This window comes from Bufo bufo, chromosome 4, assembly GCF_905171765.1.
Source record: "Bufo bufo chromosome 4, aBufBuf1.1, whole genome shotgun sequence".
Lineage (NCBI taxonomy): Eukaryota > Metazoa > Chordata > Amphibia > Anura > Bufonidae > Bufo > Bufo bufo.
In genome coordinates this window covers 21,192,012-21,217,899 of record NC_053392.1, presented here as the reverse complement: position 1 = coordinate 21,217,899, position 25,888 = coordinate 21,192,012, and the positions used below count along the sequence as shown (strand labels likewise).

Genomic DNA, 25,888 nt, shown 5'->3' with positions numbered 1-25,888 from the left:
CTCCATTCTGCCGGACAGACTCTGCGAAGGATTCTATAACACAAACAAAAAGGAGAGGTAAAAGAGGGCAGCCTTGTCTGACCCCGGAGCGGACCGAAAAGGGGTCAGTCTTCCAGCCGTTCACCAACACCGTACTGCAAATGTCAAAATACATCAGGTAAACAAATGAACAGAACCTCCTGCCTAGACCCAGCCTGCGCAGAGCCCTGCCCATGAACGCATGGGACACTCGGTCAAAGGCCTTCTCCTGGTCCAGGCTGACCAGGGCCGCATGTACGCGGCGGTCCCTGACGTAAGTGTACCGTGTCTCTCACGAGAGCGAGGCTGTCTGCGATCCTGCAGGGAAATGTATTAGATTATAGGGAAATGTATTAGATTATAGGGAAATGTATTAGATTAGGCAGAGAGAGACCAAACAAGTTATAAGAGAAATTAGCTGAGTCAATGATAAAAGGCGATAAGACATTCTTCAGATACATAAATGAAAATAGGAAACTAAAACAAGGAATTACCAAATTAAAAACAAAAGAAGGAAGGTATATGGAAGAAGATAAAGAACGAGCTGACTGCCTCAATGAATACTTCCCCACCCCATTTGTTGGTTGCTACCTCTGAGGACTGCCTGGCACCCAGTGACTGATATCAACTAACCATGAGTCATGGTCACAACCGTGGTCTTCTGCAATATAACACTATATACCATATGCAGCTGATTATTATCCCATTGCCCGTGCTAATCTCTTGGTAATTGTGCCTACACATTAATCCATTGTGTGGGCTCAGGATATGCATATTTTATGTTGATGTATTGTGTACACATATATGTGTCAGTTTTGGGGATTTATATATTTAGTTTTTAATTTTAGAGGTTTCCTTTACGTGATTTATTGTTTATGTCCCCTACTGGGAGTTTATTCCTATTTTCTGTGAGTTTAGAACTTTAGCTGAATCTCTGTAGGAATTTACTTCTTTAGGAGATATGAAGTACAGAGAGGACGGACAGGACAGGCTATGGTAATCTAGTTTTTTTCATTGGCACAGGAAAAAAGTTGCCTATTTTATGGACTGTCCATAAATTTCTGGATGGCTGGCAACCTTGATCACCAATTTTTAGTTTTGTGTGTAAATAAAAAACGTAGTCGGCAGGATTTGAACCTGCGCGGGGAGACCCCAATGGATTTCAAGTCCATCGCCTTAACCACTCGGCCACGACTACCAGCTGTCACATAATATCTCCACGTTGTGGTATCGGCAGCAGATTACCTAGACACTGCAGTCACTACCTTGAGATGTGGTTGTTGTTACCCACTCTCAGCGTTCGACCCCACAATACAACCAAATGAGAAGATGGTGGAATACATTTACTATAGTGTTTATATTTGTTTTTAGGTGTAAAAATGCTGTTTTAGAAAGTCTTATTTTTTTGTCACATTTACTATCAAAATTGTGCTTGTTTTGAAGGCTTTTGTGCCTCTTGCCACTATTTTTAAGTATTAGACTAATTTAGAAGTTTCAGACTTTTTTTTACCTGAATTTGTCGCAAAAACAGTCTAATTTCTACTCCAGGCCTGGTGTACTTTTCTTTGTCAGTTTTGAATGATAAAGTGTGACATTTAATGCAAAAACATACGCACTTTACCATGGAAAACTGACAAAGGGAGATGTGCAACTTTTTTCATGTGCATACTAATTTCACCAGTCTTAGTGAATAGAAACCAGTCTAACTATAAAACCACCACCAGAGGTCAGACTAATAGCAATACACAGAGTGTAATACATCAACGGCTGTGTGACTTTAATAAATACTTGGCAAAACAAAGTTAGATGAAGAAAATTTGCCTGTCTAATTTTATTTATAAAAACAGGCGAGCTTGATAATTGTGCCACAGTGATCCTCCACATGCTGGGGCACATTTATCAAGCTCATCTGCTTTTATAAATAGAATTAGACAGGCAAATTTTCTTCATCTCTCTTTCTTTTGCCAAGTATTTCAAAAAAGTTGCACATCACTTCATGAATTAGACGTATTGGCATTAGTCTGACCTCTGGTGGTTCTTTTTCAATATGGCAGGTTCATATTCACTAAAATCGGTCTAATTAGCATGCACATGAAAATGTGGCGCTAGTGAGCTGAAAGTATGTGCACGTCTCCATGAAAGTGCGACTTGTTTAGGCAAAATGTGGAGCAACTCAGTACTCAAAACTGACGAGGAGAAGTAGGCCCGCCCTGGAGTGGAGCAGAAATTTGACAGTTTTTGTGACTAATTCAAGTGCAAAAAAGGTACACGTACATAAATAAGTCAGAAAATAGACGCAAAAGTTAGAAAACTTCTGAATTAGTCTAAAAAATCAAAACAGGCGAATGAGGCGCAAAAGCCTCTAAAACAAGCGCATTTTTTTCATAAGTAAATGTGACTAAAAGATGACTGTCTAAAACTGTATTTTTATGCCAAAAAACAGGTGCAAACACTACAGTAAATGTGCCCCACTGATCCCAACTACATGAGGTCCTGCCCCGATTCCATCCTAAACCGCAGGATACACGTCGGGCGATCTCTCCTGATCTCTCTGTGAGCATGTCAAGTCACATCAGCACAATGGGGGAGGGGGACAGACTTCTCCCACACATTGTCTCTTCCCCGATATGTGAAAGTCAGGCCAGACACACACATCATGTGTCAGTGAGAGGTCCCGTTCTGACCGCCGCTCCTCTGACAGGATCGCTCAGAATTAGGGCTCATGCACACAACTGTTGGATGTTTTGCAGTCTGCAAATTATGGATCTGCAAAACATGGATACCGGCTGTGTGCATTCTGTATTTTGTGGAACGGTCGGCTCCTAATAGAACAGTCTTATCCTTGTCCGTAATGCGGACAATAATAGGACATGTTCTATTTTTTGGGGGACATATTTCCATTTTATATGTTGCCCCTTTTCCTACTCAAAGGAATTGCATTAATACTACACAACAATTTCTTTCCTTCAGTGACACCTTGTTTCAGGAGACACGGGGCTGTGCGATAGGGACAAGAGTAGCACCAAGTTATGCAAATCTCTTCATGGGCGGCTTTGAACTTGTCCACATTGCACAGTCCCAGAAATTCTCCCCTCTGATCGTTTAATATAAAAGATTTCTAGACGACCCGTTCATCATTTGGAGCGGGTCAGAAAAGCATGGGGATGAAATTATTATGTGGTCAAATGCCCAAAAAATCATTATGATTAAAAGAGAAGTCCTTCAAGCCGGAATCGAACCAGCGACCTAAGGATGTCTGCATTCCTCTACAGTCCTCCGCTCTACCAGCTGAGCTATCAAAGGCTTGCATGCTGCTGCTAACCTGTTGTTCACACCACTGAAATGTCCTATGTGTCCATAGAACACGTATTTAGTATCCATGAACCTGCAAAACGGACTGATAGGAGGTATTACAATGGTGATAAAACTGTGAGACTTCACCAATATCCGGATATAATAGAAGGTTTAGAGGTAAAGAAACAAAAGAACTCAACTTCCCATACCGGGAGTCGAACCCGGGCCGCCTGGGTGAAAACCAGGAATCCTAACCGCTAGACCATATGGGAGTTATAGGGACAACACAATCTTCAGATTCCATCATCACCAGGGCTCACGCTGCCCCTGCCATATACTTAAAGAGGTTCTCCAGGAATTAAGAAAAGGAAAATACTTAAATATTACTTTATTATAAATGTATTCTCAAATACCTTTTATTATTTATAATGGCTCATTTTGTCTAGTGAGCAATCATCAGGGGAAACAAAATGGCCGCTGTTCCATTAGTGCACACAAAACCTGTCCTGATCATACATAAGGACGTTACTTTACAACACTAAGGTAAAGAGCTGCCTCATCCTCTCTACTTGTGAGGGATTATGATCCTGAATACAGATGAGAAATTTAGCTGAATCTCTGTAGGAATTATAAGGAGACATGAAGTACCGAGAGGTCGGACAGGACAGGCTGTGGTAATGTGCTGCTGTGGAGAGTGTAAACAAATGCTGCTGCTCATTAGCCACAGCTCACCCTCCTCTCATGTCTCATCATCATCTTCTTTCCCACAGAGATTCACCTATATTTAGGATCATGATTCCTGACAAGTAGAGCAGAGAGGAGGATGAGGCAGCTCTTTACAAACCACCTGGCCAAGTCAAAGAATTAGATGATCTACTACTTGAGGAAATGGCTAAAATGACATTGAAAGGGGAAGTTATTATTATGGGAGACTTTAATCTTCCTGATGTTAACTGGAAAACCAAAATAGCTAGTTCTGCCAGAAGTAAGGATATTCTAAATTCCCTACTGGGATTATCTCTACAGCAAGTAGTTGAGGAGCCAACCTGGAAGGAGGCCATTTTAGATTTAGTATTCACAAATCGGAATTTGGTATCTGATATTGCTGTGGGGGAAAGCTTGGGATCTAGTGATCACCAGTCAGTGTGGTTTACTATAAGTACAGTGACTAAGTCACACCCCACAAAAACAAAAGTTTTAGATTTTAGAAAAACTGACTTTTCAAAAATTAGATTAGTGGTATACGAGTCCCTATCAGATTGGAACAGTTTCAATGGTGTCCAGGAGAAATGGGACTACTTAAAAGAGGCACTATTGAAGGCAACAGAAAATTGCATTTGGCTTGTCAGTAAAAGCAGAAAAGGAAGAGACCACTTTGGTACTCAGCAGAAGTGGCCAAAATCATTAAAAACAAAAAGATACGGAACAAAACAAAACAAGGATTATAGGGAAATGTATTATATTAGGCAGAGAGAGGCCAAACAAGTTATAAGAGAAATTAGCTGAGTCAATGAATAAAGGCGATAAGGCATTCTTCAGATACATAAATGAAAATAGGAAACTAAAACAAGGAATTACCAAATTAAAAACAAAAGAAGGAAGGTATATGGAAGAAGATAAAGAACGAGCTGACTGCCTCAATGAATACTTCCCCACCCCATTTGTTGGTTGCTACCCCTGAGGACTGCCTGGCACCCAGTGACTAATATCAACTAACCATGAGTCATGGTCACAACCGTGGTCTTCTGCAATATAACGCTATATACCATATGCAGTTGATTATTATCCCATTGCCCGTGCTAATCTCTTGGTAATTGTGCCTACACATTAATCCATTGTGTGGGCTTAGGATATACATATTTTATGTTGATATATTGTGTACACATATATGTGTCAGTTTTGGGGATTTATATATTTAGTTTTTAATTTTAGAGGTTTCCTTTACGTGATTTATTGTTTATGTCCCTTACTGGGAGTTTATTCCTATTTTCTGTGAGTTTAAAACTTTAGCTGAATCTCTGTAGGAATTTACTTCTTTAGGAGATATGAAGTACAGAGAGGACGGACAGGACAGGCTATGGTAATCTAGTTTTTTTCATTGGCACAGGAAAAAAGTTGCCTATTTTATGGACTGTCCAGAAATTTCTGGATGGCTGGCAACCTTGATCACCATTTTTTAGTTTTTTGTTTAAATAAAAATCGTAGTCGGCAGGATTTGAACCTGCGCGGGGAGACCCCAATGGATTTCAAGTCTATCGCCTTAACCACTCGGCCACGACTACCAGCTGTCACATAATATCTCCACGTTGTGGTATCGGCAGCAGATTACCTAGACACTGCAGTCACTACCCTGAGATGTGGTTGTTGTTACCCACTCTCAGCGTTCGACCCCACAATACAACCAAATGAGAAGATGGTGGAATACATTTACTATAATGTTTATATTTGTTTTTAGGTGTAAAAAAGCTGTTTTAGAAAGTCCTTTTTTTTGTCACATTTACTATCAAAATTGTGCTTGTTTTGAAGGCTTTTGTGCCTCTTGCCACTATTTTGAAGTATAAGACTAATTTAGAAGTTTCAGACTATATTTTTACCTGAATTTGTCACAAAAACAGTCTAATTTCTACTCCAGGCCTGGTGTACTTTTCTTTGTCAGTTTTGAATGATAAAGTGTGACATTTAATGCAAAAAAATACGCATTTTACCATTGAAAACTGACAAAGGGAGATGTGCAACTTTTTTCATGTGCATACTAATTTGACCAGTCTTAGTGAATAGAAACCTGTCTAACTATAAAACCACCACCAGAGGTCAGACTAATAGCAATACACAGAGTCTAATACATCAACGGCTGTGTGACTTTAATAAATACTTGCCTAAAGAAAGTCAGATGAAGAAAATTTGCCTGTCTAATTTTATTTATAAAAACAGGCGAGCTTGATAATTGTGCCACAGTGACCCTCCACATGCTGGGGCACACTTATCAAGCTCGTCTGCTTTTATAAATAAAATTAGACAGGCAAATTTTCTTCATCTCTCTTTCTTTTGCCAAGTATTTCAAAAAAGTTGCACAGCACTTCATGAATTAGACGTATTGGCATTAGTCTGACCTCTGGTGGTTCTTTTTCAATATGGCAGGTTCATATTTACTAAAATCGGTCTAATTAGCATGCACATGAAAATGTGGCGCTAGTGAGCTGAAAGTAGGTGCACGTCTCCATGAAAGTGCGACTTGTTTAGGCAAGTAGGCCAGCCCTGGAGTGGAGCAGAAATTTGACAGTTTTTGTGAGTAATTCAGGTGCAAAAAGGTACACCTACATAAATAGGTCAGAAAATAGACGCAAAAGTTAGAAAACTTCTGAATTAGTCTAAAAAATCAAAACAGGCGAATGAGGCGCAAAAGCCTCTAAAACAAGTGCATTTTGAGTAGGGGACCTCTCACTGACACATGATGTGTGTGTCTGGCCTGACTTTCACATATCGGGGAAGAGACAATGTGTGGGAGAAGTCTGTCCCCCTCCCCCATTGTGCTGATGTGACTTGACATCCGACGTGTATCCTGCGGTATAGGATGGAATCGGGGCAGGACCTCATGTAGTTGGGATCAGTGGGGCACATTTACTGTAGTGTTTGCACCTGTTTTTTGGCATAAAAATACAGTTTTAGACAGTCATCTTTTTGTCACACTTACTACTCAAAATGCGCTTGTTTTAGAGGCTTTTGCGCCTCATTCGCCTGTTTTGATTTTTTTAGACTAATTCAGAAGTTTTCTAACTTTTGCGTCTATTTTCTGACTTATTTATGTAGGTGGACCTTTTTTGCACCTAAATTAGACACAAAAACTGTCAAATTTCTGCTCCACTCCAGGGCTGGCCTACTTCTCCTCGTCAGTTTTTAGTACTGAGTTGCACCACATTTTGCCTAAACAAGTCGACACTTTCATGGAGACGTGCACCTACTTTCAGCTCACTAGCGCCACATTTTCATGTGCATGCTAATTAGACCGATTTTAGTGAATATGAACCTGCCATATTGAAAAAGAACCACCAGAGGTCAGACTAATGCCAATACGTCTAATTCATGAAGTGCTGTGCAACTTTTTTTAAATACTTGGCAAAAGAAAGAGAGATGAAGGAAATTTGCCTGTCTAATTTTATTTATAAAAGCAGACGAGCTTGAAAAATGTGCCCCAGCATGTGGAGGATCACTGTGGCACAATTATCAAGCTCGCCTGTTTTTATAAATAAAATTAGACAGGCAAATTTTCTTCATCTGACTTTGTTTTGCCAAGTATTTATTAAAGTCACACAGCAGTTGATGTATTAGACTCTGTGTATTGCTATTAGTCTGACCTCTGGTGGTGGTTTTATAGTTAGACTGGTTTCTATTCACTAAGACTGGTCAAATTAGTATGCACATGAAAAAAGTTGCACATCTCCCTTTGTCAGTTTTCCATGGTAAAGTGCGTATTTTTTTGCATTAAATGTCACACTTTATCATTCAAAACTGACAAAGAAAAGTACACCAGGCCTGGAGTAGAAATTAGACTGTTTTTGCGACAAATTCAGGTAAAAAAAAGTCTGAAACTTCTAAATTAGTCTTATACTTCTAAATAGTGGCAAGAGGCACAAAAGCCTTCAAAACAAGCACAATTTTGATAGTAAATGTGAAAAAAATAAGACTTTCTAAAACAGCATTTTTACACCTAAAAACAAATATAAACACTATAGTAAATGTATTCCACCATCTTCTCATTTGGTTGTATTGTGGGGTCGAACGCTGAGAGTGGGTAACAACAACCACATCTCAAGGTAGTGACTGCAGTGTCTAGGTAATCAGCTGCCGATACCACAACGTGGAGGTAATATGTCACAGCTGGTAGTCGTGGCCGAGTGGTTAAGGCGATTGACTTGAAATCCATTGGGGTCTCCCCGCGCAGGTTCAAATCCTGCCGACTACGATTTTTATTTAAACACAAAACAAAAAAATGGTGATCAAGGATGCCAGCCATCTAGAAATTTCTGGACAGTCCATAAAATAGGCAACTTTTTTCCTGTGCCAATGAAAAAAACTAGATTACCATATATGTGTACACATTACATCAACATAAAATATGTATATCCTGAGCCCACACAATGGATTAATGTGTAGGCACAATTACCAAGAGATTAGCACGGGCAATGGGATAATCAACTGCATATGGTATATAGCGTTATATTGCAGAAGACCACGGTTGTGACCATGACTCATGGTTAGTTGATATCAGTCACTGGGTGCCAGGCAGTACTCAGAGGTAGCAACCAACAAATGGGGTGGGGAAGTATTCATTGAGGCAGTCAGCTCGTTCTATATCTTCTTCCATATACCTTCCTTCTATTGTTTTTAATTTGGTAATTCCTTGTTTTAGTTTCCTATTTTCATTTATGTATCTGAAGAATGTCTTATCGCCTTTTTTTCACTGACTCAGCTAATTTCTCTTATAACTTGTTTGGCCTCTCTCTGCCTAATATAATACATTTCCCTATAATACTTGTTTTGTTTTGTTCCCTATCTTTTTGTTTTTAATGATTTTGGCCACTTCTGCTGAGTACCACAGTGGTCTCTTCCTTTTTTGCTTTTACTGACAAGCCTAATGCAATTTTCTGTTGCCTTCAATAGTGCCTCTTTTAAGTAGTCCCATTTCTCCTGGACACCATTGAAACTGTTCCAATCTGATAGGGACTCGTATACCACTAATCTAATTTTAGAAAAGTCAGTTTTTCTAAAATCTAAAACTTTTGTTTTTGTGTGGTGTGACTCAGTCACTGTACTTATAGTAAACCACACTGACTGGTGATCACTAGATCCCAAGCTTTCCCCCACAGCAATATCAGATACCAAATTCCGATTTGTGAAAACTAAATCTAAAATGGCCTCCTTCCAGGTTGGCTCCTCAACTACTTCCTGTAGAGATAATCCCAGTAGGGAATTTAGAATATCTGTACTTCTGGCAGAACTAGCTATTTCGGTCTTCCAGTTAACATCAGGAAGATTAAAGTCTCCCATAATAATAACTTCGGCTTTCAATGTCATTTTAGCCATTTCCTCAAGTAGTAGATCATCTAATTCTTTGACTTGGCCAGGTGGTTTGTAAAGAGCTGCCTCATCCTCCTCTCTGCTCTACTTGTCAGGAATCATGATCCTAAATATAGGTGAATCTCTGTGGGAAAGGAGATGATGAGGAGACATGAGAGGAGGGTGAGCTGTGGCTAATGAGCAGCAGCATTTGTTTACACTCTCCACAGCAGCACATTACCACAGCCTGTCCTGTCCGACCTCTCGGTACTTCATGTCTCCTTATAATTCCTAGTGATTCAGCTAAATTTCTCATCTGTATTCAGGATCATAATCCCTCACAAGTAGAGAGGATGAGGCAGCTCTTTACCTCAGTGCTGTAAAGTAACGTCCTCATGTATGATCAGGACAGGTTTTGTGTGCACTAATGGAACAGCAGCCATTTTGTTTCCCCTGATGATTGCTCACCAGACAAAATGAGCCATTATAAATAATGAAAGGTATTTGAGAATACATTTATAATAAAGTAATATTTAAGTATTTTCCTTTTCTTAATTCCTGGAGAACCTCTTTAAGTATATGGCAGGGGCAGCGTGAGCCATGGTGATGATGGAATCTGAAGATTGTGTTGACTCTATAACTCCCATATGGTCTAGCGGTTAGGATTCCTGGTTTTCACCCAGGCGGCCCGGGTTCGACTCCCGGTATGGGAAGTTGAGTTCTTTTCTTTCTTTCCCTTTAAACCTTCTATTATATCCGGATATTGGTGAAGTCTCACAGTTTTATCACCATTGTAATACCTCCTATCCGTCCGTTTTGCAGGTTCATGGATACTACATACATGTTCTATGGACACATAGGACATTTCAGTGGTGTGAACAACAGGTTAACAGCAGCATGCAAGCCTTCGATAGCTCAGCTAGTAGAGCGGAGGACTGTAGAGGAATGCAGACATCTTTAGGTCGCTGGTTCAATTCCGGCTCGAAGGACTTCTCTTTTAATCATATGATTTTTTTGGCATTCGACCACATAATAATTTCATCCCCATGCTTCGTTTTCTGACCCTCTCCAAATGATGAACGGGTCGTCTAGAAATCTTTTATATTAAACGATCAGAGGGGAGAATTTCTGGGACTGTGCAATGTGGACAAGTTCAAAGCCGCTCATGAAGAGATTTGCATAACTTGGTGCTACTCTTGTCCCTATCGCACAGCCCCGTGTCTCCTGAAACAAGGTGTCACTGAAGGAAAGAAATTGTTGTGTAGTATTAATTCAATTCCTTTGAGTAGGAAAAGGGGCAACATATAAAATGGAAATATGTCCCCCAAAAAATAGAACATGTCCTATTATTGTCCGCATTACGGACAAGGATAGGACTGTTCTATTAGGAGCCGACCGTTCCACAAAATACAGAATGCACACAGCCGGTATCCATGTTTTGCAGATCCGTAAATTGCAGACTGCAAAACATCCAACAGTTGTGTGCATGAGCCCTAATTCTGAGCGATCCTGTCAGAGGAGCGGCGGTCAGAACGGGACCTCTCACTGACACATGATGTGTGTGTCTGGCCTGACTTTCACATATCGGGGAAGAGACAATGTGTGGGAGAAGTCTGTCCCCCTCCGCCATTGTGCTGATGTGACTTGACATGCTCACAGAGAGATCAGGAGAGATCGACCGACGTGTATCCTGCGGTATAGGATGGAACCGGGGCAGGACCTCATGTAGTTGGGATCAGTGGGGCACATTTACTGTAGTGTTTGCACCTGTTTTTTGGCATAAAAATACAGTTTTAGACAGTCATCTTTTAGTCACATTTACTACTCAAAATGCGCTTGTTTTAGAGGCTTTTGCGCCTCATTCGCCTGTTTTGATTTTTTAGACTAATTCAGAAGTTTTCTAACTTTTGCGTCTATTTTCTGACTTATTTATGTAGGTGAACCTTTTTTGCACCTGAATTAGTCACAAAAACTGTCAAATTTCTGCTCCACTCCAGGGCTGGCCTACTTCTCCTCGTCAGTTTTGAGTACTGAGTTGCACCACATTTTGCCTAAACAAGTCGCACTTTCATGGAGACGTGCACCTACTTTCAGCTCACTAGCGCCACATTTTCATGTGCATGCTAATTAGACCGATCTTAGTGAATATGAACCTGCCATATTGAAAAAGAACCACCAAAGGTCAGACTAATGCCAATACGTCTAATTCATGAAGTGATGTGCAACTTTTTTGAAATACTTGGCAAAAGAAAGAGAGATGAAGAAAATTTGCCTGTCTAATTTTATTTATTAAAGCAGACGAGCTTGATAAATGTGCCCCAGCATGTGGAGGATCACTGTGGCACAATTATCAAGCTCGCCTGTTTTTATAAATAAAATTAGACAGGCAAATTTTCTTCATCTGACTTTCTTTAGGCAAGTATTTATTAAAGTCACACAGCCGTTGATGTATTAGACTCTGTGTATTGCTATTAGTCTGACCTCTGGTGGTGGTTTTATAGTTAGACAGGTTTCTATTCACTAAGACTGGTCAAATTAGTATGCACATGAAAAAAGTTGCACATCTCCCTTTGTCAGTTTTCCATGGTAAAGTGCGTATTTTTTTGCATTAAATGTCATTACTTTATCATTCAAAACTGACAAAGAAAAGTACACCAGGCCTGGAGTAGAAATTAGACTGTTTTTTGCGACAAATTCAGGTAAAAAAAAGTCTGAAACTTCTAAATTAGTCTAATACTTAAAAATAGTGGCAAGAGGCACAAAAGCCTTCAAAATAAGCACAATTTTGATACTAAATGTGACAAAAAAATAAGACTTTCTAAAACAGCATTTTTAAACCTAAAAACAAATATAAACACTATAGTAAATTTATTCCACCATCTTCTCATTTGGTTGTATTGTGGGGTCGAACGCTGAGAGTGGGTAACAACAACCACATCTCAAGGTAGTGACTGCAGTGTCTAGGTAATCAGCTGCCGATACCACAACGTGGAGATATTATGTGACAGCTGGTAGTCGTGGCCGAGTGGTTAAGGCGATGGACTTGAAATCCATTGGGGTCTCCCTGCGCAGATTCAAATCCTGCCGACTACAATTTTTATTTACACACAAAACTAAAAAATGGGGATCAAGGTTGCCAGTCAGAAATTTCTGGACAGTCCATAAAATAGGCAACTATTTTCCTGTGCCAATGAAAAAACTAGATTACCATAGCCTGTCCTGTCCGTCCTCTCTGTACTTCATATATCATAAAGAAGTAAATTCCTACAGAGATTCAGCTAAAGTTCTAAACTCACAGAAAATAGGAATAAACTTCCAGTAGGGGACATAAACAATAAATCACATAAAGGAAACCCCTAAAATTAAAAAATAAATATATAAATCCCCAAAACTGACACATATATGTGTACACAATATATCAACATAAAATATGTATATCCTGAGCCCACACAAAGGATTAATGTGTAGGCATAATTACCAAGAGATTAGCACGGGCAATGGGATAATAAACAACTGCATATGGTATATAGCGTTATATTGCAGAAGACCACGGTTGTGACCATGACTCATGGTTAGTTGATATCAGTCACTGGGTGCCAGGCAGTCCTCAGGGGTAGCAACCAACAAATGGGGTGGGGAAGTATTCATTGAGGCAGTCAGCTCGTTCTATATCTTCTTCCATATACCTTCCTTCTTTTGTTTTTAATTTGGTAATTCCTTGTTTTAGTTTCCTATTTTCATTTATGTATCTGAAGAATGTCTTATCAACTTTTTTCACTGACTCAGCTAATTTCTCTTATAACTTGTTTGGCCTCTCTCTGCCTAATATAATACATTTCCCTATAATCCTTGTTTTGTTTTGTTCCCTATCTTTTTGTTTTTAATGATTTTGGCCACTTCTGCTGAGTACCAAAGTGGTCTCTTCCTTTTTTGCTTTTACTGACAAGCCTAATGCAATTTTCTGTTGCCTTCAATAGTGCCACTTTTAAGTAGTCCCATTTCTCCTGGACTCCATTGAAACTGTTCCAATCTGATAGGGACTCGTATACCACTAATCTAATTTTAGAAAAGTCAGTTTTTCTAAAATCTAAAACTTTTGTTTTTGTGTGGTGTGACTCAGTCACTGTACTTATAGTAAACCACACTGACTGGTGATGACTAGATCCCAAGCTTTCCCCCACAGCAATATCAGATACCAAATTCCCATTTGTGAATACTAAATCTAAAATGGCCTCCTTCCAGGTTGGCTCCTCAACTACTTGCTGTAGAGATAATCCCAGTAGGGAATTTAGAATATCTGTACTTCTGGCAGAACTAGCTATTTTGGTTTTCCAGTTAACATCAGGAAGATTAAAGTCTCCCATAATGATAACTTCCCCTTTCAATGTCATTTTAGCCATTTCCTCAAGTAGTAGATCATCTAATTCTTTGACTTGGCCAGGTGGTTTGTAAAGAGCTGCCTCATCCTCCTCTCTGCTCTACTTGTCAGGAATCATGATCCTAAATATAGGTGAATCTCTGTGGGAAAGAAGATGATGATGAGACATGAGAGGAGGGTGAGCTGTGGCTAATGAGCAGCAGCATTTGTTTACACTCTCCACAGCAGCACATTACCACAGCCTGTCCTGTCCGACCTCTCGGTACTTCATGTCTCCTTATAATTCCTACAGAGATTCAGCTAAATTTCTCATCTGTATTCAGGATCATAATCCCTCACAAGTAGAGAGGATGAGGCAGCTCTTTACCTTAGTGTTGTAAAGTAACGTCTTTATGTATGATCAGGACAGGTTTTGTGTGCACTAATGGAACAGCGGCCATTTTGTTTCCCCCTGATCATTGCTCACCAGACAAAATGAACAATTATAAATAATGAAAGGTATTTGAGAATACATTTATAATAAAGTAATATTTAAGTATTTTTCCTTTTCTTAATTCCTGCAGAACCTCTTTAAGTATATGGCAGGGGCAGCGTTAGCCCTGGTGATGATGAAATCTGAAGATTGTGCTGTCTCTGTAACTCCCATATGGTCTAGCGGTTAGGATTCCTGGTTTTCACCCAGGCGGCCCGGGTTTGTCTCCCGGTATGGCAAGTTGAGTTCTTTTGTTTCTTTCCCTCTAAACCTTCTATTCAGCTAAATACACAAGTTTATCACCATTGTAATACCTCCTATCAGTCCGTTTTGCAGGTTCATGGACACTACATACATGTTCTATGGACACATAGGACATTTCAGTGGTGTGAACAACAGGTTAACTACAGCATGCAAGCTGGTAGAGCGAAGGACTGTAGAGGAGTGCAGACATCCTTAGGTCGCTGGTTCAATTCCGTCTCGAAGGACTTCTCTTTAAATCATAATGATTTTTTTGGCATTCGACCACATAATAATTTCATCCGCATGCTTCGTTTTCTGACCCTCTCCAAATGATGAACGGGTCGTCTAGAAATCTTTTATATTAAACGATCAGAGGGGAGATTTTCTGGGACTGTGCAATGTGGACAAGTTCAAAGCCGCCCATGAAGAGATTTGCATAACTTGGTGCTACTCTTGTCCCTATCGCACAGCCCCGTGTCTCCTGAAACAAGGTGTCACTGAAGGAAAGAAATTGTTGTGTAGTATTAATTCAATTCCTTTGAGTAGGAAAAGGGGCAACATATAAAATGGAAATATGTCCCCCAAAAAATAGTACATGTCCTATTATTGTCCGCATTACGGACAAGGATAAGACTGTTCTATTAGGAGCTGACCGTTCCACAAAATACAGAATGCACACAGCCGGTATCCATGTTTTGCAGATCCGTAATTTGCAGACTGCAAAACATCCAACAGTTGTGTGCATGAGCCCTAATTCTTTGCGATGCTGTCAGAGGAGCGGCGGTCAGAACGGGCTTTTGCGCCTCATTCGCCTGTTTTGATTTTTTAGACTAATTCAGAAGTTTTCTAACTTTTGCGTCTATTTTCTGACTTATTTATGTAGGTGAACCTTTTTTGCACCTGAATTAGTCACAAAAACTGTCAAATTTCTGCTCCACTCCAGGGCTGGCCTACTTCTCCTCGTCAGTTTTGAGTACTGAGTTGCACCACATTTTGCCTAAACAAGTCGCACTTTCATGGAGACGTGCACATACTTTCAGCTTACTAGCGCCACATTTTCATGTGCATGCTAATTAGACCGATCTTAGTGAATATGAACCTGCCATATTGAAAAAGAACCACCAGAGGTCAGACTAATGCCAATACGTCTAATTCATGAAGTGCTGTGCAACTTTTTTGAAATACTTGGCAAAAGAAAGAGAGATGAAGAAAATTTGCCTGTCTAATTTTATTTATAAAAGCAGATGAGCTTGATAAATGTGCCCCAGCATGTGGAGGATCACTGTGGCACAATTATCAAGCTCGCCTGTTTTTATAAATAAAATTAGACAGGCAAATTTTCTTCATCTGACTTTCTTTAGGCAAGTATTTATTAAAGTCACACAGCCGTTGATGTATTAGACTCTGTGTATTGCTATTAGTCTGACCTCTGGTGGTGGTTTTATAGTTAGACTGGTTTCTATTCACTAAGCCTGGTCAAATTAGTATGCACATGAAAAAAGTTGCACATCTCCCTTTGTCAGTTTTCCATGGTAAAGTGCGTATTTTTTTGCATTAAATGTCACACTTTATCATTCAAAACTGACAAAGAAAAGTACACCAGGCCTGGAGTAGAAATTTGACTGATTTTGCGACAAATTCAGGTAAAAAAAAGTCTGAAACTTCTTCTTTTTTTTTTTTCAAATCCTTTATTATTTTCTGGAACAAATATACAAATTTTCATATCAACCAGTTAAAATTTACAAATATACTTTATACAAGTTAATACACTTGTTCCTTTTAACTCACCCCATCCCTTTTGCTTCCCTGCTGCGGGGTCCATCCGCATTTTAATAACTACCTTAACTTCTGTTTCCAGAAATTCCAAATATAAGGGATCCTGGGGGCCTTAAGCGAGTAAGGGAGCCTGCCCCCGCAGGAGCCATCACTGCAATTTACTTGTCATTCTTCTATAGGCCTCAATAGTGTCTAGCCGAGCCCTCCATTCATTAAAGCTAGTACGATTCTTCGTACCCCAATATTTAATTATCAAGGCCTTAGCGACCATAAAACTTTCCATGCTAACTCGTAATTGGGAGGGAGTCAGTTCAGAGCGGGGGAAAAGACCCAATATTGCCTACGTAAAACTTCGCTTCAATTTGATCTTATATCTTTTATATAGTTCCTCATAGATGCTAGTCCAATACCCCCACACTTCCGGACAATCCCATAGTAGGTGACTTAACTCCGCATTTTCTGACGAACATTTCCAGCACAAGTCCTTCCTTTCCTTGTATATCTTGGCGAGGAAGGAGGGGGAGTAGTATAGGCGGTGAACAATCTTGAACTGTATCAATCTGTATTTCTGAGAGATCGATACTTTTTTTATGTTTTGATATACGATATCCCATTCCAAGCTGTTCCCTTCGCCCAATTCAGCTTCCCAGCCTCCCTCACTTTTAAATGTGGTTATTTCCCCCAAACAGTCCCGGAGTTTATGATATATTTGAGAGAGTGTAAGTTGAGTATCCTTAAATCTAAAACAATAATCCAAAAAGGGGCTTGTCCTAATGGCCAATAAATTTTTGTCCTGAGTGCTCATATATGCGTGACTAATTTGTGCATACCTATATCTATCTACAAAGGACGGTATACCTTTTATTAGTGCATCTAAAGGAATAATATTACCATGTGATATTATATGAGTTAAGCGGTTAATTCCGCGTGAATTCCAATATTTATAGTCTATAATTAACTTAAATTCTTTTAAATTATAATTGTGCCAAAGTGGAGTAAAGTGAGTAGGGAATGTCTCACCCAATAATTTTTTTATCTTATTCCAAACCTTGTTTAGTGTATCACTAATCAAACATTGTTTTTTCCTCATGTCCAAGTGGCCAGTCTCCAAGACAGAAAAAATGTCCCCATATGGCCCCTGGAAATCCCTTGAAAGGATACCCAACAGCAAAGCGGCCTGACTTTCTGCCCTCCCCCCTCCCAGACACCACTTTATCTGTGCTGCAATATAATATCCCTGGAGGAATGGAAGGGAAAGGCCACCCCTTCTCTCCGATATACAAAGATATTTTTGCTTAATTCTAACCCTTCCCCTCCCCCAGATTAAGTCGTTCATCAATTTGTCCACTAACCCAAAAGTGGAGTCATCAATCCATATCGGGCATGCTGTCAAAGGGTATAATGCAATAGGGAGGACCACCATCTTAATCAATGCAATCCTTTCCTCCTGTGACAAAGGCAGCTTCTGCCAGGACCGGATCTTCTCCCTGATCTTATTAATCATGGGAGTTATATTTAAGGAGTTATATCGGGACAAGTCCGCGCTTATGCTGATACCCAGGTATCGGATGGAGTCATTTAATCCAAGAACCTTAATTCCTAAGGACCTATCAGGGGGCACTCGAACCAGAGGGAGAAGTTCAGATTTACCCCAGTTTACTTTATACCCCAATATCGCCCCATATTCTCTCAAGATATTCATTACAGGTGTAACGGCCTTCCATCCCTGCCTCAGAAATACGAGAATGTCGTCCGCGTATAGACTAATCCTATCTTCCTCTCCTCTCCCTCCAAATCCTACAATCTGACTAGACTGCCGGATTTTACAGGCGAGAGGTTCCAGAGCTAGGGCAAATATCAGCGGTGAAAGGGGACAACCCTGTCGAGTACCTCGCTGTAGGGGGAGCTGTTCCGAGTCAATCCCAATTATCTTAACCCTGGCCCTAGAATCTGAATAGAGTAACTGTATCCATTTAATGAAGTGTTTGCCCAAGTTCATTTTATCCAAAGTCGCCCACAGGAAGGGCCACTCCACCCTGTCAAAGGCCTTCTCGGCATCCAAAGACAGGATGGAGCGATCCTCCCCCTCCCCAACATATACATTCAGAAAGGCCCTGCGGATATTAGATTGTATGTCTCGTTTTGGGATAAAGCCCGTCTGATCTGGATGGATCAGACTGTGAACAACCCCCCTTAGTCTATTTGCAAGCACTTTCGCTAGTATCTTGTAATCGGTGTTAAGTAGCGAAATAGGGCGATACGCCCCCACCTCTGTCTTATCTTTATCTTTCTTCAGGATTAAGGAAATGGAGGCTTCTCTCAAGGAGGGGGGGAGTGAGCCACTCCTCCAAGATTCATTAAACATTTGCAAAAGAAGAGGCAATACGGTTTTACGATATACTCTGTAAAATTCAAAGGGTATGCCATCCCTTCCCGGAGCCGTATTGCCCTTTATGCTGTCAATAGCTTTCTCCACCTCTTCAAGAGAGAGTGGCAAATTTAGTTTGGCACTATCTTGCCCGGAGAGGCAAGGTAGTGCCATACCTTCAAAGAAAAGAGCCTGGGCCCCGTCATCCACCCCGAGGTCCGACCGATATACTTTAGTGAAGTGTTCTACGATTACAGTTTTGATTTTAAAGCTGTCATTAGTTAGTACACCCGTTGGAAGCTTTATTTGCTTTATTGGGATTTGGGCCCTTTGACTAGAAATCACTGATGCCAACATTCTACCAGTCTTGCCTTTCTCAAAAAAATCTTGCTGTCCAGCGAAAAAGCGTCTATGTTGCACCTTTTCAGAAAGAAAATTCTGGTATTCCCTCTTTGCCTCCATTAGTAATGATCGAGTGCCATTCTCATTTTGTTTGGCCAAGGCCGCCTCAAGCTCCCCGACCCTCTCTACCAATCCATTTTCAGTATTAGCATATTCCGCCCTTTTCCGCAGAATCCTCATACTATATGCCCCTCTTATCATGGCCTTCAAGGAATCCCACACATAATGTATGTGTGTGGATCCATAATTTAGTGCCCAGAATTCTGTAATATCTTTCCCAATTTTTTCATGGTCACCGACCACCTGTATCCAATGTGGGTTTAACCTAAAGGGTTTTTTCCCCACAGAGGGTAGAGAGTCAGCCCTCGAAATTAATATCGGAGTATGATCAGATATACCATGTGGTTCGTACTTCATTTTTTTTATCAATTCCAAAAATTCTGCACTTGCTAGAAATAGATCTATCCTAGACATGGCCCTGCAAGATCTACTAAAGCAGGAAAAGGCCGTTTTTTTCACGTACAAGAACTGCCACACATCTATAAGACCCATCTCCTGGCAGATCCCGCTGAGGATCGTGGGTTGATTATTAATACTCCCCCTTCCACTATACTCGGATACCCTGTCCCTATTATCCATAATAGAGTTAAAATCTCCCGACACTAATATAGGACACGGATCCCACTTACATAAATACTCTGCAAGTTTCCTAAGTACTTCCGAGGAGAAAGGGGGAGGAATATATACGAACGCAAGCACGCATACCAGTCCCTTCCACCGGCCATATAGGAATACAAATCTTCCCTCTTTATCAATCCATTGATCATATGGCTCATAGTCCACATTCCTATACGTCTAATTCATGAAGTGCTGTGCAACTTTTTTGAAATACTTGGCAAAAGATAGACAGATGAAGAAAATTTGCCTGTCTAATTTTATTTATAAAAGCAGACGAGCTTGATAAATGTGCCCCAGCATGTGGAGGAACACTGTGGCACAATTATCAAGCTCGCCTGTTTTTATAAATAAAATTAGACAGGCAAATTTTCTTCATCTGACTTTCTTTAGACAAGTATTTATTAAAGTCACACAGCCGTTGATGTATTAGACTCTGTGTATTGCTATTAGTCTGACCTCTGGTGGTGGTTTTATAGTTAGACTGGTTTCTATTCACTAAGACTGGTCAAATTAGTATGCACATGAAAAAAGTTGCACATCTCCCTTTGTCAGTTTTCCATGGTAAAATGCGTATTTTTTTGCATTAAATGTCATACTTTATCATTCAAAGCAGACAAAGAAAAGTACACCAGGCCTGGAGTACAAATTAGACTGTTTTTGCGACAAATTCAGGTAAAAAAAAGTCTGAAACTTCTAAATTAGTCTAATACTTAAAAATAGTGGCAAGAGGCACAAAAGCCTTCAAAACAAGCACAATTTTGATAGTAAATGTGACAAAAAAATAAGACTTTCTAAAACAGCATTTTTAAACCTAAAAACAAATATAAACACTATAGTAAATGTATTCCACCATCTTCTCATTTGGTTGTATTGTGGGGTCGAACGCTGAGAGTGGGTAACAACAACCACATCTCAGGGTAGTGACTGCAGTGTCTAGGTAATCAGCTGCCGATACCACAACGTGGAGATATTATGTGACAGCTGGTAGTCGTGGCCGAGTGGTTAAGGCGATGGACTTGAAATCCATTGGGGTCTCCCCGCGCAGGTTCAAATCCTACGATTTTTATTTACACACAAAACTAAAAAATGGTGATCAAGGTTGCCAGCCATCTAGAAATTTCTGGACAGTCCATAAAATAGGCAACTTCTTTCTCGTGCCAATGAAAAAAACTAGATTACCATAGCCTGTATGATCAGGACAGGTTTTGTGTGCACTAATGGAACAGCGGCCATTTTGTTTCCCCTGATGATTGCTCACCAGACAAAATGAGCCATTATAAATAAGGAAAGGTATTTGAGAATACATTTATAATAAAGTAATATTTAGGTATTTTCCTTTTCTTAATTCCTGGAGAACCTCTTTAAGTATATGGCAGGGGCAGCGTGAGCCCTGATGATGATGAAATCTGAAGATTGTGTTGTCTCTGTATATCCCATATGGTCTAGCGGTTAGGATTCCTGGTTTTCACCCAGGCGGCCCGGGTTCGACTCCCGGTATGGGAAGTTGAGTTCTTTTGTTTCTTTCCCTCTAAACCTTCTATTATTTCCGGATATTGTTGAAGTCTCACAGCTTTATCACTATTGTAATACCTCCTATCAGTCCGTTTTGCAGGTTCATGGACACTACATACATGTTCTATGGACACATAGGATATTTCAGTGGTGTGAACAACAGGTTAACAGCAGCATGCAAACCTTTGATAGCTCAGCTGGTAGAGCGGAGGACTGTAGAGGAGATGCAGACATCCTTAGGTCGCTGGTTCAATTCCGGCTCGAAGGACTTCTCTATTAATCATAATGATTTTTTTGGCATTCGACCACATAATAATTTCATCCCCATGCTTCGTTTTCTGACCCTCTCTAAATGATGAACGGGTCGTCTAGAACGATCAGAGGGGAGAATTTCTGGGACTGTGAAATGTGGACAAGTTCAAAGCCGCCCATGAAGAGATTTGCATAACTTGGTGCTACTCTTGTCCCTATAGCACAGCCCCGTGTCTCCTGAAACAAGGTGTCACTGAAGGAAAGAAATTGTTGTGTAGTATTAATGCAATTCCTTTGAGTAGGAAAAGGGGCAACATATAAAATGGAAATATGTCCCCCAAAAAATAGAACATGTCCTATTATTGTCCGCATTACGGATAAGGATAAGACTGTTCAATTAGGAGCCGACCGTTCCACAAAATACAGAATGCACACAGCCGGTATCCATGTTTTGCAGATCCGTAATTTGCAGACTGCAAAACATCCAACAGTTGTGTGCATGAGCCCTAATTCTTTGCGATGCTGTCAGAGGAGCGGCGGTCAGAACGGGACCTCTCACTGACACATGATGTGTGTGTCTGGCCTGACTTTCACATATCGGGGCAGAGACAATGTGTGGGAGAAGTCTGTCCCCCTCCCCATTGTGCAGATGTGACTTGACATGCTCACAGAGAGATCAGGAGAGATCGCCCGACATGTATCCTACAGTATAGGATGGAATCGGGGCAGGACCTCATGTAGTTGGGATCAGTGGGGCACATTTACTGTAGTGTTTGCACCTGTTTTTTGGCATAAAAATACAGTTTTAGACAGTCATCTTTTAGTCACATTTACTACTCAAAATGCATATGTTTTAGAGGCTTTTGCACCTCATTCGCCTGTTTTGATTTTTTAGACCAATTCAGAAGTTTTCTAACTTTTGCGTCTATTTTCTGACTTATTTATGTAGGTGTACCTTTTTTGCACCTGAATTAGTCACAAAAACTGTCAAATTTCTGCTCCACTCCAGGGCTGGCCTACTTCTCCTCGTCAGTTTTGAGTACTGAGTTGCACCACATTTTGCCTAAACAAGTCTCACTTTCATGGAGACGTGCACCTACTTTCAGCTCACTAGCGCCACATTTTCATGTGCATGCTAATTAGACCGATCTTAGTGAATATGAACCTGCCATATTGAAAAAGAACCACCAGAGGTCAGACTAATGCCAATACGTCTAATTCATGAAGTGCTGTGCAACTTTTTTGAAATACTTGGCAAAAGAAAGAGAGATGAAGAAAATTTGCCTGTCTAATTTTATTTATAAAAGCAGATGAGTTTGATAAATGTGCCCCAGCATGTGGAGGATCACTGTGGCACAATTATCAAGCTTGCCTGTTTTTATAAATAAAATTAGACAGGCAAATTTTCTTCATCTGACTTTCTTTAGGCAAGTATTTATTAAAGTCACACAGCCGTTGATGTATTAGACTCTGTGTATTGCTATTAGTCTGACCTCTGGTGGTGGTTTTATAGTTAGATTGGTTTCTATTCACTAAGACTGGTCAAATTAGTATGCACATGAAAAAAGTTGCACATCTCCCTTTGTCAGTTTTCCATGGTAAAGTGCGTATTTTTTTGCATTAAATGTCACACTTTATCATTCAAAACTGACAAAGAAAAGTACACCAGGCCTGGAGTAGAAATTAGACTGTTTTTGCGACAAATTCAGGTAAAAAAAAGTCTGAAACTTCTTCTTTTTTTTTTTTTTTCAAATCCTTTATTATTTTCTGGAACAAATATACAAATTTTCATATCAACCAGTTAAAATTTACAAATATACTTTATGACAGTTTTTGTGACAAATTCAGGTAAAAAAAAGTCTGAAACTTCTAAATTAGTCTTATACTTCAAAATAGTGGCACAAAAGCCTTCAAAACAAGCACAATTTTGATAGTAAATGTGACAAAAAAATAAGACTTTCTAAAACAGCATTTTTACACCTAAAAACAAATATAAACACTATAGTAAATGTATTCCACATCTTCTGATTTGGTTGTATTGTGGGGTCGAATGCTGAGAGTGGGTAACAACAACCACATCTCAGGGTAGTGACTGCAGTGTCTAGGTAATCAGCTGCCGATACCACAACGTGGAGATATTATGTGACAGCTGGTAGTCGTGGCCGAGTGGTTAAGGCGATGGACTTGAAATCCATTGGGGTCTCCCCGCGCAGGTTCAAATCCTGCTGACTAGGATTTTTATTTACACACAAAACTAAAAAATGGTGATCAAGGTTGCCAGCCATCCAGAAATTTCTGGACAGTCCATAAAATAGGCAACTTTTTTCCTGTGCCCATGAAAAAAACTAGATTACCATAGCCTGTCCTGTCTGTCCTCTCTGTACTTCATATCTCATAAAGAAGTAAATTCCTGCAGAGATTCAGCTAAAGTTCTAAACTCGCAGAAAATAGGAATAAACTCCCAGTAGGGGACATAAACAATAAATCACGTAAAGGAAACCCCTAAAATTAAAAACTAAATATATAAATCCCCAAAACTGACACATATATGTGTACAGTCGTGGCCAAAAGTTTTGAGAATTACATAAATATTGGAAATTGGAAAAGTTGCTGCTTACGTTTTTATAATAGCAATTTGCATATTCTCCAGAATGTTATGAAGAGTGATCAGATGAATTGCATAGTCCTTCTTTGACCAAAAATTAACTTAATCCCCAAAAAACCTTTTCACTGCATTTCATTGCTGTCATTAAAGGACCTGCTGAGATCATTTCAGTAATTGTCTTGTTAACTCAGGTGAGAATGTTGATGAGCACAATGCTGGAGATCATTATGTCAGGCTGATTGGATTAAAATGGCAGACTTGATGTTAAAAGGAGGGTGATGCTTGAAATCATTGTTCTTCCATTGTTAACCATGGTGACCTGCAAAAAAACACGTGCAGCCATCATTGCGTTGCATAAAAATGGCTTCACAGGCAAGGATATTGTGGCTACTAAGATTGCACCTCAATCAACAATTTATAGGATCATCAAGAACTTCAAGGAAAGAGGTTCAATTCTTGTTAAGAAGGCTTCAGGGCGTCCAAGAAAGTCCAGCAAGCGCCAGGATCGTCTCCTAAAGAGGATTCAGCTGCGGGATCGGAGTGCCACCAGTGCAGAGCTTGCTCAGGAATGGCAGCAGGCAGGTGAGAGCGCATCTGCACGCACAGTGAGGCGAAGACTTTTGGAAGATGGCCTGGTGTCAAGAAGGGCAGCAAAGAAGCCACTTCTCTCCAAAAAAAACATCAGGGACAGATTGATCTTCTGCAGAAAGTTTGGTGAATGGACTGCTGAGGACTGGGCAAAGTCATATTCTCCGATGAAGCCTCTTTCCGATTGTTTGAGGCATCTGGAAAAAGGCTTGTCCGGAGAAGAAAAAGTGAGCGCTACCATCAGTCCTGTGTCATGCCAACAGTAAAGCATCCTGAGACCATTCATGTGTGGGGTTGCTTCTCATCCAAGGGAGTGGGCTCACTCACAATTTTGCCCAAAAACACAGCCATGAATAAAGAATAGTACCAAAACACCCTCCAACAGCAACTTCTTCCAACAATCCAACAACAGTTTGGTGAAGAATAATGCATTTTCCAGCACGATGGAGCACCGTGCCATAAGGCAAAAGTGATAACTAAGTGGCTCGGGGACCAAAACGTTGACATTTTGGGTCCATGGCCTGGAAACTCCCCAGATCTTAATCCCATTGAGAACTTGTGGTCAATCCTCAAGAGGCGGGTGGACAAACAAAAACCCACTAATTCTGACAAACTCCAAGAAGTGATTATGAAAGAATGGGTTGCTATCAGTCAGGAATTGGCCCAGAAGTTGATTGAGAGCATGCCCAGACGAATTGCAGAGGTGCTGAAAAAGAAGGGCCAACACTGCAAATACTGACTCTTTGCATAAATGTAATGTAATTGTCGATAAAAGCCTTTGAAACGTATGAAGTGCGTGTAATTATATTTCACTACATCATAGAAACAACTGAAACAAAGATCTAAAAGCAGTTTAGCAGCAAACTTTGTGAAAATTTATATTTGTGTCATTCTCAAAACTTTTGGTCACGACTGTACACAATACATCAACATAAAATATGTATATCCTGAGCCCACACAATGGATTAATGTGTAGGCACAATCACCAAGAGATTAGCACGGGCAATGGGATAATAATCAACTGCATATGGTATATAGCGTTATATTGCAGAAGACCACGGTTGTGACCATGACTCATGGTTAGTTGATATCAGTCACTGGGTGCCAGGCAGTACTCAGAGGTAGCAACCAACAAATGGGGTGGGGAAGATATAAAATCCCTAGGGTGACCCTACAGGTATCCCTGACTGAAAGCGGAGCACCTGCCCCAAGACAGGGGCAACCCCGCTTATCGGTGGCTAAACCCTG

General features: G+C 40.2%; 12 non-coding genes across 12 annotated transcripts; 8 read left to right on the top strand and 4 right to left on the bottom strand.

Annotated features, from left to right (window-relative positions):
* Positions 1-1,134: 1,134 nt before the first annotated feature.
* Positions 1,135-1,216, bottom strand: TRNAS-UGA. The gene has a single exon. It is a non-coding gene; the product is annotated as a tRNA-Ser (tRNA).
* A 2,020-nt stretch (positions 1,217-3,236) lies between these two features.
* Positions 3,237-3,321, bottom strand: TRNAY-GUA. Its single transcript is given in 2 exon segments — positions 3,237-3,272; positions 3,285-3,321. It is a non-coding gene; the product is annotated as a tRNA-Tyr (tRNA).
* Positions 3,322-3,512: 191 nt separating this feature from the next.
* On the bottom strand, positions 3,513-3,584 carry TRNAE-UUC. The gene has a single exon. It is a non-coding gene; the product is annotated as a tRNA-Glu (tRNA).
* A 1,928-nt stretch (positions 3,585-5,512) lies between these two features.
* On the bottom strand, positions 5,513-5,594 carry TRNAS-UGA. Its single transcript has one exon. It is a non-coding gene; the product is annotated as a tRNA-Ser (tRNA).
* Positions 5,595-8,190: 2,596 nt separating this feature from the next.
* TRNAS-UGA lies at positions 8,191-8,272 on the top strand. The gene has a single exon. It is a non-coding gene; the product is annotated as a tRNA-Ser (tRNA).
* Positions 8,273-10,007: 1,735 nt separating this feature from the next.
* Positions 10,008-10,079, top strand: TRNAE-UUC. The gene has a single exon. It is a non-coding gene; the product is annotated as a tRNA-Glu (tRNA).
* A 191-nt stretch (positions 10,080-10,270) lies between these two features.
* Positions 10,271-10,355, top strand: TRNAY-GUA. The gene is given in 2 exon segments: positions 10,271-10,307; positions 10,320-10,355. It is a non-coding gene; the product is annotated as a tRNA-Tyr (tRNA).
* A 2,022-nt stretch (positions 10,356-12,377) lies between these two features.
* Positions 12,378-12,459, top strand: TRNAS-UGA. The gene has a single exon. It is a non-coding gene; the product is annotated as a tRNA-Ser (tRNA).
* An 8,207-nt stretch (positions 12,460-20,666) lies between these two features.
* On the top strand, positions 20,667-20,749 carry TRNAS-UGA. The gene has a single exon. It is a non-coding gene; the product is annotated as a tRNA-Ser (tRNA).
* Positions 20,750-21,114: 365 nt separating this feature from the next.
* On the top strand, positions 21,115-21,186 carry TRNAE-UUC. Its single transcript has one exon. It is a non-coding gene; the product is annotated as a tRNA-Glu (tRNA).
* A 191-nt stretch (positions 21,187-21,377) lies between these two features.
* Positions 21,378-21,463, top strand: TRNAY-GUA. The gene is given in 2 exon segments: positions 21,378-21,414; positions 21,428-21,463. It is a non-coding gene; the product is annotated as a tRNA-Tyr (tRNA).
* Positions 21,464-23,599: 2,136 nt separating this feature from the next.
* Positions 23,600-23,681, top strand: TRNAS-UGA. Its single transcript has one exon. It is a non-coding gene; the product is annotated as a tRNA-Ser (tRNA).
* Positions 23,682-25,888: the final 2,207 nt, after the last annotated feature.